Source organism: Panicum virgatum, chromosome 1N (genome assembly GCF_016808335.1).
Source record: "Panicum virgatum strain AP13 chromosome 1N, P.virgatum_v5, whole genome shotgun sequence".
In the NCBI taxonomy this organism is placed as follows: Eukaryota; Viridiplantae; Streptophyta; class Magnoliopsida; order Poales; family Poaceae; genus Panicum; species Panicum virgatum.
The window spans coordinates 19,494,419-19,504,163 of NC_053145.1; positions in this window are offsets into that span (position 1 = coordinate 19,494,419).

Sequence of the window (9,745 nt, forward strand, 5' to 3'; positions counted from 1 at the left end):
AGTCTGGTTAGTTGTTCTTGGATCGTCGGAGGGAAGAGAGGATCAATCTGTTGAGCGATGGATTGGAGAGTGGCTGCGCTTGATCGGGAGCGATGGAAAGGGAAAGTTGTTCTTGAATTGGAACGGAGCGGGAGAGATCGTCGGAGGGGAGAGAGCTAGGAATCTGTTGTAGCGATGGAGAGTTTCTGCGCTTGATCTCCAACTATGGAAAGGGAAAGCATTGATTACTTGGTGTGAGTTCTCTTTTATAATGCTGACGATGCCGGATGCCCTGCCACTGCCATGCGGTTCGTGTATAAGAGTCGTCCCCCGGCCCGTTTCCGAATTCCGATTCCGAGACCGTCGCTGGAACAATTCCGATTGCCTGCACCGAAACTGCTCCCCCAGAAAAAGCGCAACGGCTCCCGGCGCCGGTCCTAAAACCCTTAGCACGCAACGCAACGATGCCGGCTGCGAGCAGATCCATGTCAAAGAACCCTTTCCCCCTTTGTGGTCCAATGCGATCTGTTCGTGTGGCGTCGAGCGGCCAAGAGGAAGAAGATGAACAGAGTGCGTCAACCGTGATCTAATTGAAGCAAGAAGCCTAAAGGTCCGATCCAAATGCTTTTCTCATCTCTCTCGGTCTCTCTGACACTGTGTGTTGTGTGCATCTGACAGTATTCATGATTTGATGTTGCATACCAATGGCTAGGGACGATTTGTTTCTTATGTGAATTGGCATGCAATTAGTTGAATTTAACTCTTATCTCCTATGCGCGCAAGGTGTTAGCGGTTTTGCCTAGGAGAGACATTGATATAAGCCTTGTACCATGTTCTCAGCATTTGCGAGTGCAAAAGAGCAATTGGTCTGCCTCACCTAAAATTCTTGACAAACTCCACCACTGCAGTCAACTAACTGTTGTGCACTCCCCCGTCACAAATTATTAGTCATTTTCTGCTTTTCGAGATACGTAGATTCGGCTATGCACCTATACATAATATTGTATAACAAAAACTATGCACCCATAAAAGTTAAAACGACTAATAATTTAGGACTGGAGAAGTACTTATTAATTTCTCATGCTTCAACAGGTTTTTCAAGTGCTTGACTAATATATATCCTTGCTTTTTCTAGTGCATGACAGTTACATATTAATTTAGCCAAGGCTGACATTGCTTTCTGAAGTGGTAGATGCCAAGGGTCTGTTTATTTGATCTTCTGTGTAGCTAAAAAACAACAAACTTCTAAAAGCTAATTTTTTATAGAAAGCTAAGAAGTTCAATTTTCTTAGCTTTTTTTTAAGCTTTTTTAGCCCAAAAAATTAAAAATATCATCTAAAAACTTTTTCAGAAGTAAAAAGCCGGCTACAACTTTTCAAAAGAGCTCCAAAAATTGCAGCTCAAATAAACAGGCCCTAAAATGGATGGAAGTAGCATTCACTGAAGCAAAATGTATCTTCTACAGTTCAGCAATACATCCCTTTGGCAGAAGCGAATGTATTTTTCAGCTAACGTATCTTCAAAATCTAAATGTAGAGGCCTCTCCATTTGATTTTAAAAGGATAGCCCTCCAACTTTCTTAAAATGGAAAGTCTAACCCACTAGATTTTCAAAAAAGGAAAATCATCATATTTTACTTAAAAATAATTTGAGGGCTCCAGCGCTAAGCAAGTAGTTTTGTATTCCGTGAAAAATACGAAAAAGTAACTTCATAGTACATTAATGTAAGAAAAGTAACTTTTTCTTATCCATGCATTTATTAGAAAAAGTAACTTTTATAATTCGTAAAAGTTAAGAAAAAATAACATTGTAGTATATGAATTTCAGAAAAAGTAACTTTCTGGTTTGTGATAGGAAAGCCCATTTAGTTTGTGCTGTGCTAGTGAATAGTGACATTTTGACCGCTAATTACGGTATCAAATAAAGCCAGTTTACAAAACCAACTTCAGAACCCCGCGTTAGTGACCCTGAAGAATCTAATGAGGCCTTTGACCGCGCTATTAGAGAATGGTTATTGTAGCATCACTGTAGCAAATCATCAATTAATTACCGTCATTAGATTCGTCGCAAAAAGTTACACCCATCCTTGAAAAAGTTTTGCAAATAGACTTTATTTAGTACACCATGCATGCGAGATTCTTTTGTAGAATGGAATGGAATGGAAGGAAACAAACAAGGCCTAACATTAGTGTACACAATACGAAGTAGCTTGTGACTAATTTATATGGCAGAGAAAGTAAGGTTTGTTTTTGAAAAAGTAACTTCACCACTTTGAGCAAAACATAATCATGTGGGATCTTATTTTGAAGCTCTGGTGAAAATGAACATAATTGTTTGATTGAATTTTAATTTGGATGTATGGAGGTGGTGAGAAAGAATAAAAAATCACTGGTGTCGGGGTATAGGTTCTTAATGGGTTTCTTAAAAGATACGGCCTTTTGGAGCTCCCTCCGTGATTCACTGAACGCGTGGCGGCTTCCAGCGCTGCCATCTGAAACACTGCAACCAATAGCCCATAGGAACTGCACGATCCCTTAAAAATAGGAACCGCATGCTTATATGCAAGAACCGCATGGCGTTAGGTACAGTGGACTAGCTGTACACAATGCTGTCCCACTCACCGAGATGGTCTACTTAGGGGTGGTAAAGGGCCCAACATTTTGAACTAGAAAATCTAAGGATCGGGTCCTAAAAGGGCCGGGCTCTAAACATATGTATTTTTGAACTAAAAATTTTAAGGGCTTTATTGGACTGTGAAGAGGCCACTAGGGCCATGGCCCATTACCACCCCTAGGTCTACTACATGGAACCGGTGTATTTTTTTCAAAATGATACAAATTTTTATATACACGAACGTACACTCACTCCTAAAAATATACATACACAATCCTATCTCTCTGAACACATCCAAAAAACCGAGTCAGCAAATCCTCGAAATTGATGAAGTCATCATATGCATCTCACTGTTAACGGACGTCGTCTACTACTGAAATAATAGCATTGGCTAAATTCTGGAACAATCTAGAAAAATATAAGCATATGTGTTAAATTTACGTTTTAAACCCGGGTCGGCGGGTTCCACCACAAGGAACCTTATCAACTGAACTGTGTTCAGTCCGTGAAATGAGTGCACTCCCCCTCGCTCGGCCCTGCTACTACTCGGATGCGGACCATGTGCGCCTGTCACCATGCGTATCTAGTTCAAGTTAGCTACTGCACATTCCTATTAACTTGATATTTATAATGTAGCATTTGTCATACTTAAAAGAAAATTGTACATACTTATACCCTATCCAGAAGGTTAGATAATGCACTAATGAAAGGAAACACCAACACATCATTTGAGCATTGTACAATGAATTTTTTTTCTTATATGCACACAAAGTAAAACATATGTGATTAGACCTGTCCTTGATGTATTTAGTCAACATGGAAAAAATAAAAACCTACAACTAATTTATGCTTTGATGCAGTCTGAGTAGCTGAGTTGTGGTCACCTTAATTGCTTCTTTTTTGGCGTGTTTTGCCATAAGGCACTGATGTTTCTATCAATGTAGATGCATTTGATGATTCTACGAATAAATCAAAGAAAAGTGTTACGAGGAAAAGTTAGGTTCACTGTGTATTAGAAATAAAAACTTAAACATATATATTTATATATGTACTAGATCTTGCCCCATCTTCGAGCAAAAAAACTGTTGGGAAGCTTTTAACTGACAAAGGTGGTGTAGAGATGATGATGGTGATAACATTGTAAATGTCTATAATTAAACTAGGTAATTCCTTGTGCACGTTTCGAATAAAAGAATAGAAAAAAGTAGGTGGATCGAGATCGCTATTACGAGTATTCGAGTTCTTGTTTTCCTTTCCAATATTTAGAACGAGATCTGAGTAACAAGTTCTTTGCATATCCTAGTTATATAGCACCAAGTGACATGGTTCCTATATTTTTATTATGCTTTACGGTCCAAGCAGAGATGCATAATCGGAAGGGAAGGTCTTATCCAGTTTATCCATAACAGTTGTGGCTAGAATTTTTATGAGTTTGATCATTTGCTGAAGGTCGCATCCATAAAAATGCGACCTATAAAAATCTAAATTGCTATAATAAAACAGTAGCATATCGTGAAAATTTAGCAAAATGGATCAAACCTATAAAAATGATCAAACCCATAAAATGGAGATATAGAACCTTAAGGACTTAATTGCTATATTTCCAAGATATGCTATTATTCTGTTATAGATACTTTCTATGTGTAATGTAAGGATTAGGGCGTGCAAAGACCAAAATTTGTGCCTCCATGCAGCTGCTTAGAATAGGAAGCTGCCAGGCTCTAGCGGAAAGACAATAAGAAATCACTATGTTTGAGAACTTCGTATTGCGCAATACAGTTCTCAAGAGTAAGGAAGCAAACAACTCTGATGTTAAGATCTTTACAATTTTGTCATGGAGCAAGACTTGGTAGAACAGATTTCCTGATCCATTGATGCAATTAGATTTTCTCACAGCAGTTTGACGACATTGACTGACCAGCATATGAACTGACCAGCCTATGATTCATTCAGTACTGGGATATACAAATGTATATTGATACATTTGTCTCCCAAATCACAACTCTGACAAGAAAAATGGTACTAATATGGTCAATCAACAAATTCCGATGCTTTTCAGTATTATGACAAACTAGTATTGCTATACGTTTTCAGTTTGTCCTAAATAAAACTTCTACAACTTTAACCAAAGTTTATAGAAAAATATATTAACATCTATAATAACAAATAAATACATTATCAAACATATTACATGGTGGATTTAAGTAAACTAAATTTGACGTTGTAGATTTTGGAGAATTTTTACTATAAACGTTGTCAAATGAGATACGTCTGTTTGGGACAAAACTAAAAACTCTTATATTTTTGAACGAAAGGAGTACTATTTTCAGCCTTTTTATCTCTTGCACTCAATGGTTTTTTGCTACGGTGAGCCGCAGAGAATGACAATATTTATTGCTATCCAGGGAAATTTTGTATTTACAAATGCATACATATCACCGTACATGCATGTTAATTCTAACTAAATGAAAGGGAAAATTGAAAATCCCTTCACTTGCAGGGGAGTGCTATATAAATGCCGGGGGTGTTTTAGCAATTTCCCTAATAAATTAAATTTCACTCGATTGCGGGCAGGCAGTTGTATTTGGGCCCATAGAGTCCAAAGCAAAGAGAGACGGCCCATCGGCCCGAAATTGTTACCATCGCGCGGCTGCTCCTCCCTCCCTCGTCTCTCCGCGGTTTTTTTATTTTTTTATTTTTTATTTCCGTTTTTTACAAAAAATATATTTTCGATTTAGAAATTTACAGAAATATATCCCGGCCGCCCCGTTGCCGGGCGGCCGGGACCTGGCCGACCGACAGGGGCTTACCTGCAAACAAAAGACGAAAAAAAATTTGCAGACCGGTCCCTGGGACAGGCCGCCCGGCTGCGGGGCGGCCGGCCTTTTTTTGTTTGCAGTTTAGCCCTTTTCGCGAAATAATTTCACATATATGTCTTTTTTGTAACTTTTTGCAGAAATAGACCCTGGGGTCGGCGTTGTAATATGTGGCGCCGAGATAACACGTCTTGGCGCCACAGATCACGGCGCCGAGGTGACACGCACGCACAAGTAATCTAGTGAATCTTCGAACATGCCTTTAATATTTTCGGACATTTTCAGGAGACTAGAATACTGTGAACCACACATCAAATATAACGGTAAGAATTTAGAACTAAAAACTGCATTACACAATATAAACCATAGGCATTACATCATAATACAACATTAATGAAACACACATCAGACATGCAGTGGCATGGCAGAAACCGTTGCAACTACGGTAAACAGATTCTGAACTAAGCTAACATGCCTTAGGTAATTTAGAAAAAACACAACAAACACAACGATGTAGCATGTGACTAGCACTAGGTAGTCCTAGTAGCCGTACCCCCACGTAGCAAACTGCGTTGAGCCTTTTCCGCAGTATCCACCCATTGCAGGTGGTGCAGGCGGTGGTGCCGGAGGGGCAGGGCCCTTCTTCTTGTGACAAGGACAGTTGCAGTAAAGAAGGCATGGTTCATCCTGTGAAGCGGCAGCATTGCTAGTATCATCATCTTCTTCGTTTTTGTTACACTCGCTCACTTCCTCGTAAAGGTTTACCTTGCATTCCAGATCAAATATCTTTATCTGGAGGTACTCGATAAACTCCTGAACTGAATCAATTGGTGCAGGATCGACCCATCTGGTAAAGCCACAGTTTTCTGGAGCATCTGAAGACTGCAAAATAAATTTCATGTAAGCTATCTCAACGAAGATAAAGAAATAAAACAACCGAGTATTACCCATGCGTGTGGGCATTTGAAGAAACGCCGACCGCCATCCATCCCGTCGGTGCACATGTGCACTAAGCAGTCATCACCATGTCTGCATTTTGGCCACGGTTCTCTACGGTTATCGTATTGTCGTCATTGGTAAATTCACTCTTGTGCTGTGTCGGAAACTCAAACACTGGTTCTGGAAAGGAATCAGGTCCAAGAGGCCCCTCCCATATTATGGGGTCTCCCTTTCTTGCCCCTTTTCCTTTCCCAAAACCGTAGTAATTCTTCCCGCTAGACCCACCTCCAGACATTGGGTATACAATGAGATTTGTTGTTTGAGTACTGCTGGGAGTTCACAAACTTCGGAGTATTTATAGGCGCACAAAGGTCTGATACCCGGAGTGTGGAGTGTAAATGGACCTGAAAAGCCTACATGACAACACAGTGAAGAGGCTAGCTGACTGAACACTGAAAATGATAGATTCAATTATCGAACTGACTACTCGATGCATCTCTGTGCATGCAGAGCATCTAAGTGCATGCAGACTCACAGCACTGCATCGCTGCCGCTCGGTCAATCGTGCCTAGATGCCGCCTTCCCCACTACACGCCACAGACCTTCGCTGTAGAATGACAGTTCCGTCGTCCTCGCCCGAGAGACTGCTTTGAATGTGAGCTGGTGTGGTTGCCGTGTTATCACATCTTTTTGAAATGGTGAAAGGGCACTACTATTGGGATGTCGTCTTTTGTCACGTTTGTCTGGCAAACAATGCGACATATGCGAAACCCGTGATCGTCGTGTTGTGCAGTGGCAACCTGTGATCTCGTACTCGCAGCTAGATACACTATGGTCCCTATTTTGAGCTATACGAGCGTGTCACGAAGTTTACTCTGTATGTGGTAGTTGTCATCATCAGCGGCGGGATCTCGGCCGCTAACTCCTCCCGCAACTAACTTGTCCTTCATTAAATCACAGAAAAAATTCGCAAGAGCTTCCCTTATTTCACGAGCATTATGGAACCCACAAACATAACAAGTTCACATCAATAATATCTATAGAAACAAATGACAAGCAAACTACCACAATAATAAACAACCATAATCCGAACAGTCGAAACAGTCCATAATGACGCCGAAGAAACAAGTGCAAACAACTAACCACACCTACCATTCCGACCTCTCTTACGTTGTGCGTGTACGTGATCTGTAGGGTAGCTATGACGTTCCGGTGGCCCCACGTTTCTGGCAGGACGGCGTAACTGAGCCAGAGGTGTATGCAAGCTGGGATCATCGTCCTGGGCAGGCGTAGCAAACAACCGTGTAAACTCGTCCAAGGAGGCCGCGGCATTGTCTTCAGACCACACTACAGATCACAAAAAAAATTTAAGCAACATTCAAAAGGTGAATGCAATTCCGTACAAATTATTGTACGTACCCTGTGTTGGAGGAGGTGGTGATGGATAGGAAGAAGCTCTTTCATATCCTCCTGGTGACGATATAGGGTGATACGAAGACGGTCCCGCTCCGGTGAACTGTTGTGATCCTGAGTATAAATAATAATGTATGAGCCTTCGACCATAAAACTTAAGCAAATAAAATTATACACCACATATTTATCTAAAGTCCCTCCAGCATGTGGCATAGAGGTAAACTGGGTTCCATGAAATGGAGCCCCTTGCGAGGCACCTGGGCCTCCATAGGGCTGAGAACCGGGGTACCCGTACCCAGTGTGGAGTCGTATTTAAATAATGCATATAAACATACGGATCGGTAAATATCACACCATACCTTCTGCCTGTCGGTGGTATAAGGGAGGCTGCTGCCATGTGGGACCACAAGGAACCGACGTCGACGCTTGCGACGAACCATAGAAATCCTCGTACTCCGTCCGCGTACCAAAGGCCTGAAGCATACCTCGGGCTCTATCACGTTGAGTGGTCCAGGCCTCGAGTTGTGCCGGCACGCTCATCGTAGACCCGCCATGAATCCTCATTACATTCAGTGAGCAATATAATTCAAGCAGCCTACATGCCTCGAACTGCAACAAAAAAACTTAGTATACAAATATTAAAAGATCAAAAATGTCGTCAACATTTACTCACCGCCCCAACTAATGCCTCACCCCTGTGTCGTGCATAGCGATCCTGCAAAGTCGCAACATGCAGCTGTGGCTGCATGTCAACATACGTCAAACGACAATGAGTCTTCGGTTCGTACGAGGTCAGGTACGCCCGAAACGAAGGCTCAGTGTGTGGACCAGTATTCTCAGCCAACTGCTCGTCTGCATCATCCCACGCAGCCACCCATGGTTGTAATCTAGTGACCCACATTGTCGAGAAAGGATGCCCAGTCCTTGATAAACTGCACGTTAAATAGAAATTAGTTTCACGTTATTAGTACATGTGTTCTCATACATTTTTGTTATCTATGATCGTGGCGCTGAACACGATCCAACGCTGAAGACACAGGGAAAGACTGGCGTCGACCGAACTGCCTCATGACTCTATCTGGGCAGTGGGCCTCAACTGCAACGTCGTACACCAAAGCTACAGTAGTCATCCATATGACCTGGTCCTGTGTTGTGTGCACACTGAAGATATCCCAAGCGGTGCACGTGCGGCTATAGCCGAAGGATTGTATGACTCCCACACAATGTCTTCTGGGGTCAATCGATCAAATTCGGCAACAAACTCAGGATAAGACCGCCGGGTCTGTACATGTGCCCATGTTTTCTGCAAAAATAAAAATTATGTGTCCATAAGAAAGGTATTGAGGGAACAATGTATAACCATAGTACGCATAGAATATAAATTTTTATCGGGTCCATACCTGTCGAGAGTACCAGAGAGTCCCCATGGTGGGTCTGTCGTCCTCTATGTCACCGTACATATCCGGCGTGTACGGTGACTGGTCAATCATGGGACGACCGATAGCAATCCTCTCGTAAGACCAAAGCTGTAGCAGAATTGGGCACTCCGTTAGAATAGCATTCCTATCATTCTGTCGTGATGCCTTGCAGAGTCCACGATATGTGCATGCAAGAGCCGCTGAACCCCAACTATATAAGGGAATGGCATCCTCATCTGCATCGGCGATCTCCTGTGCGTAGGGCAGAAGCACCCTATCCACACAGTGCCCGTGTGAGTTGTGGAACAGGATGTACCCAAATAACCACAGCAGATATGCCTTGAGTGATCTAGTCACGCTCTAGTCATCAGCATGGGCTGCCAACAGATCCGGCTGCAATGAAGTACGAACATTGAGAATAAGAAACACATGAGTTATTTCAAAGCCATAAAATACATCAACACATCGTTTTGTACGAAATTGTACCTGAAACTGTAGGAGCCATGACTTGGAAGGGCCTTTCGACTGTGGGTGCTCATTGAAATCTTCAGGATCAATCGGGGTGGC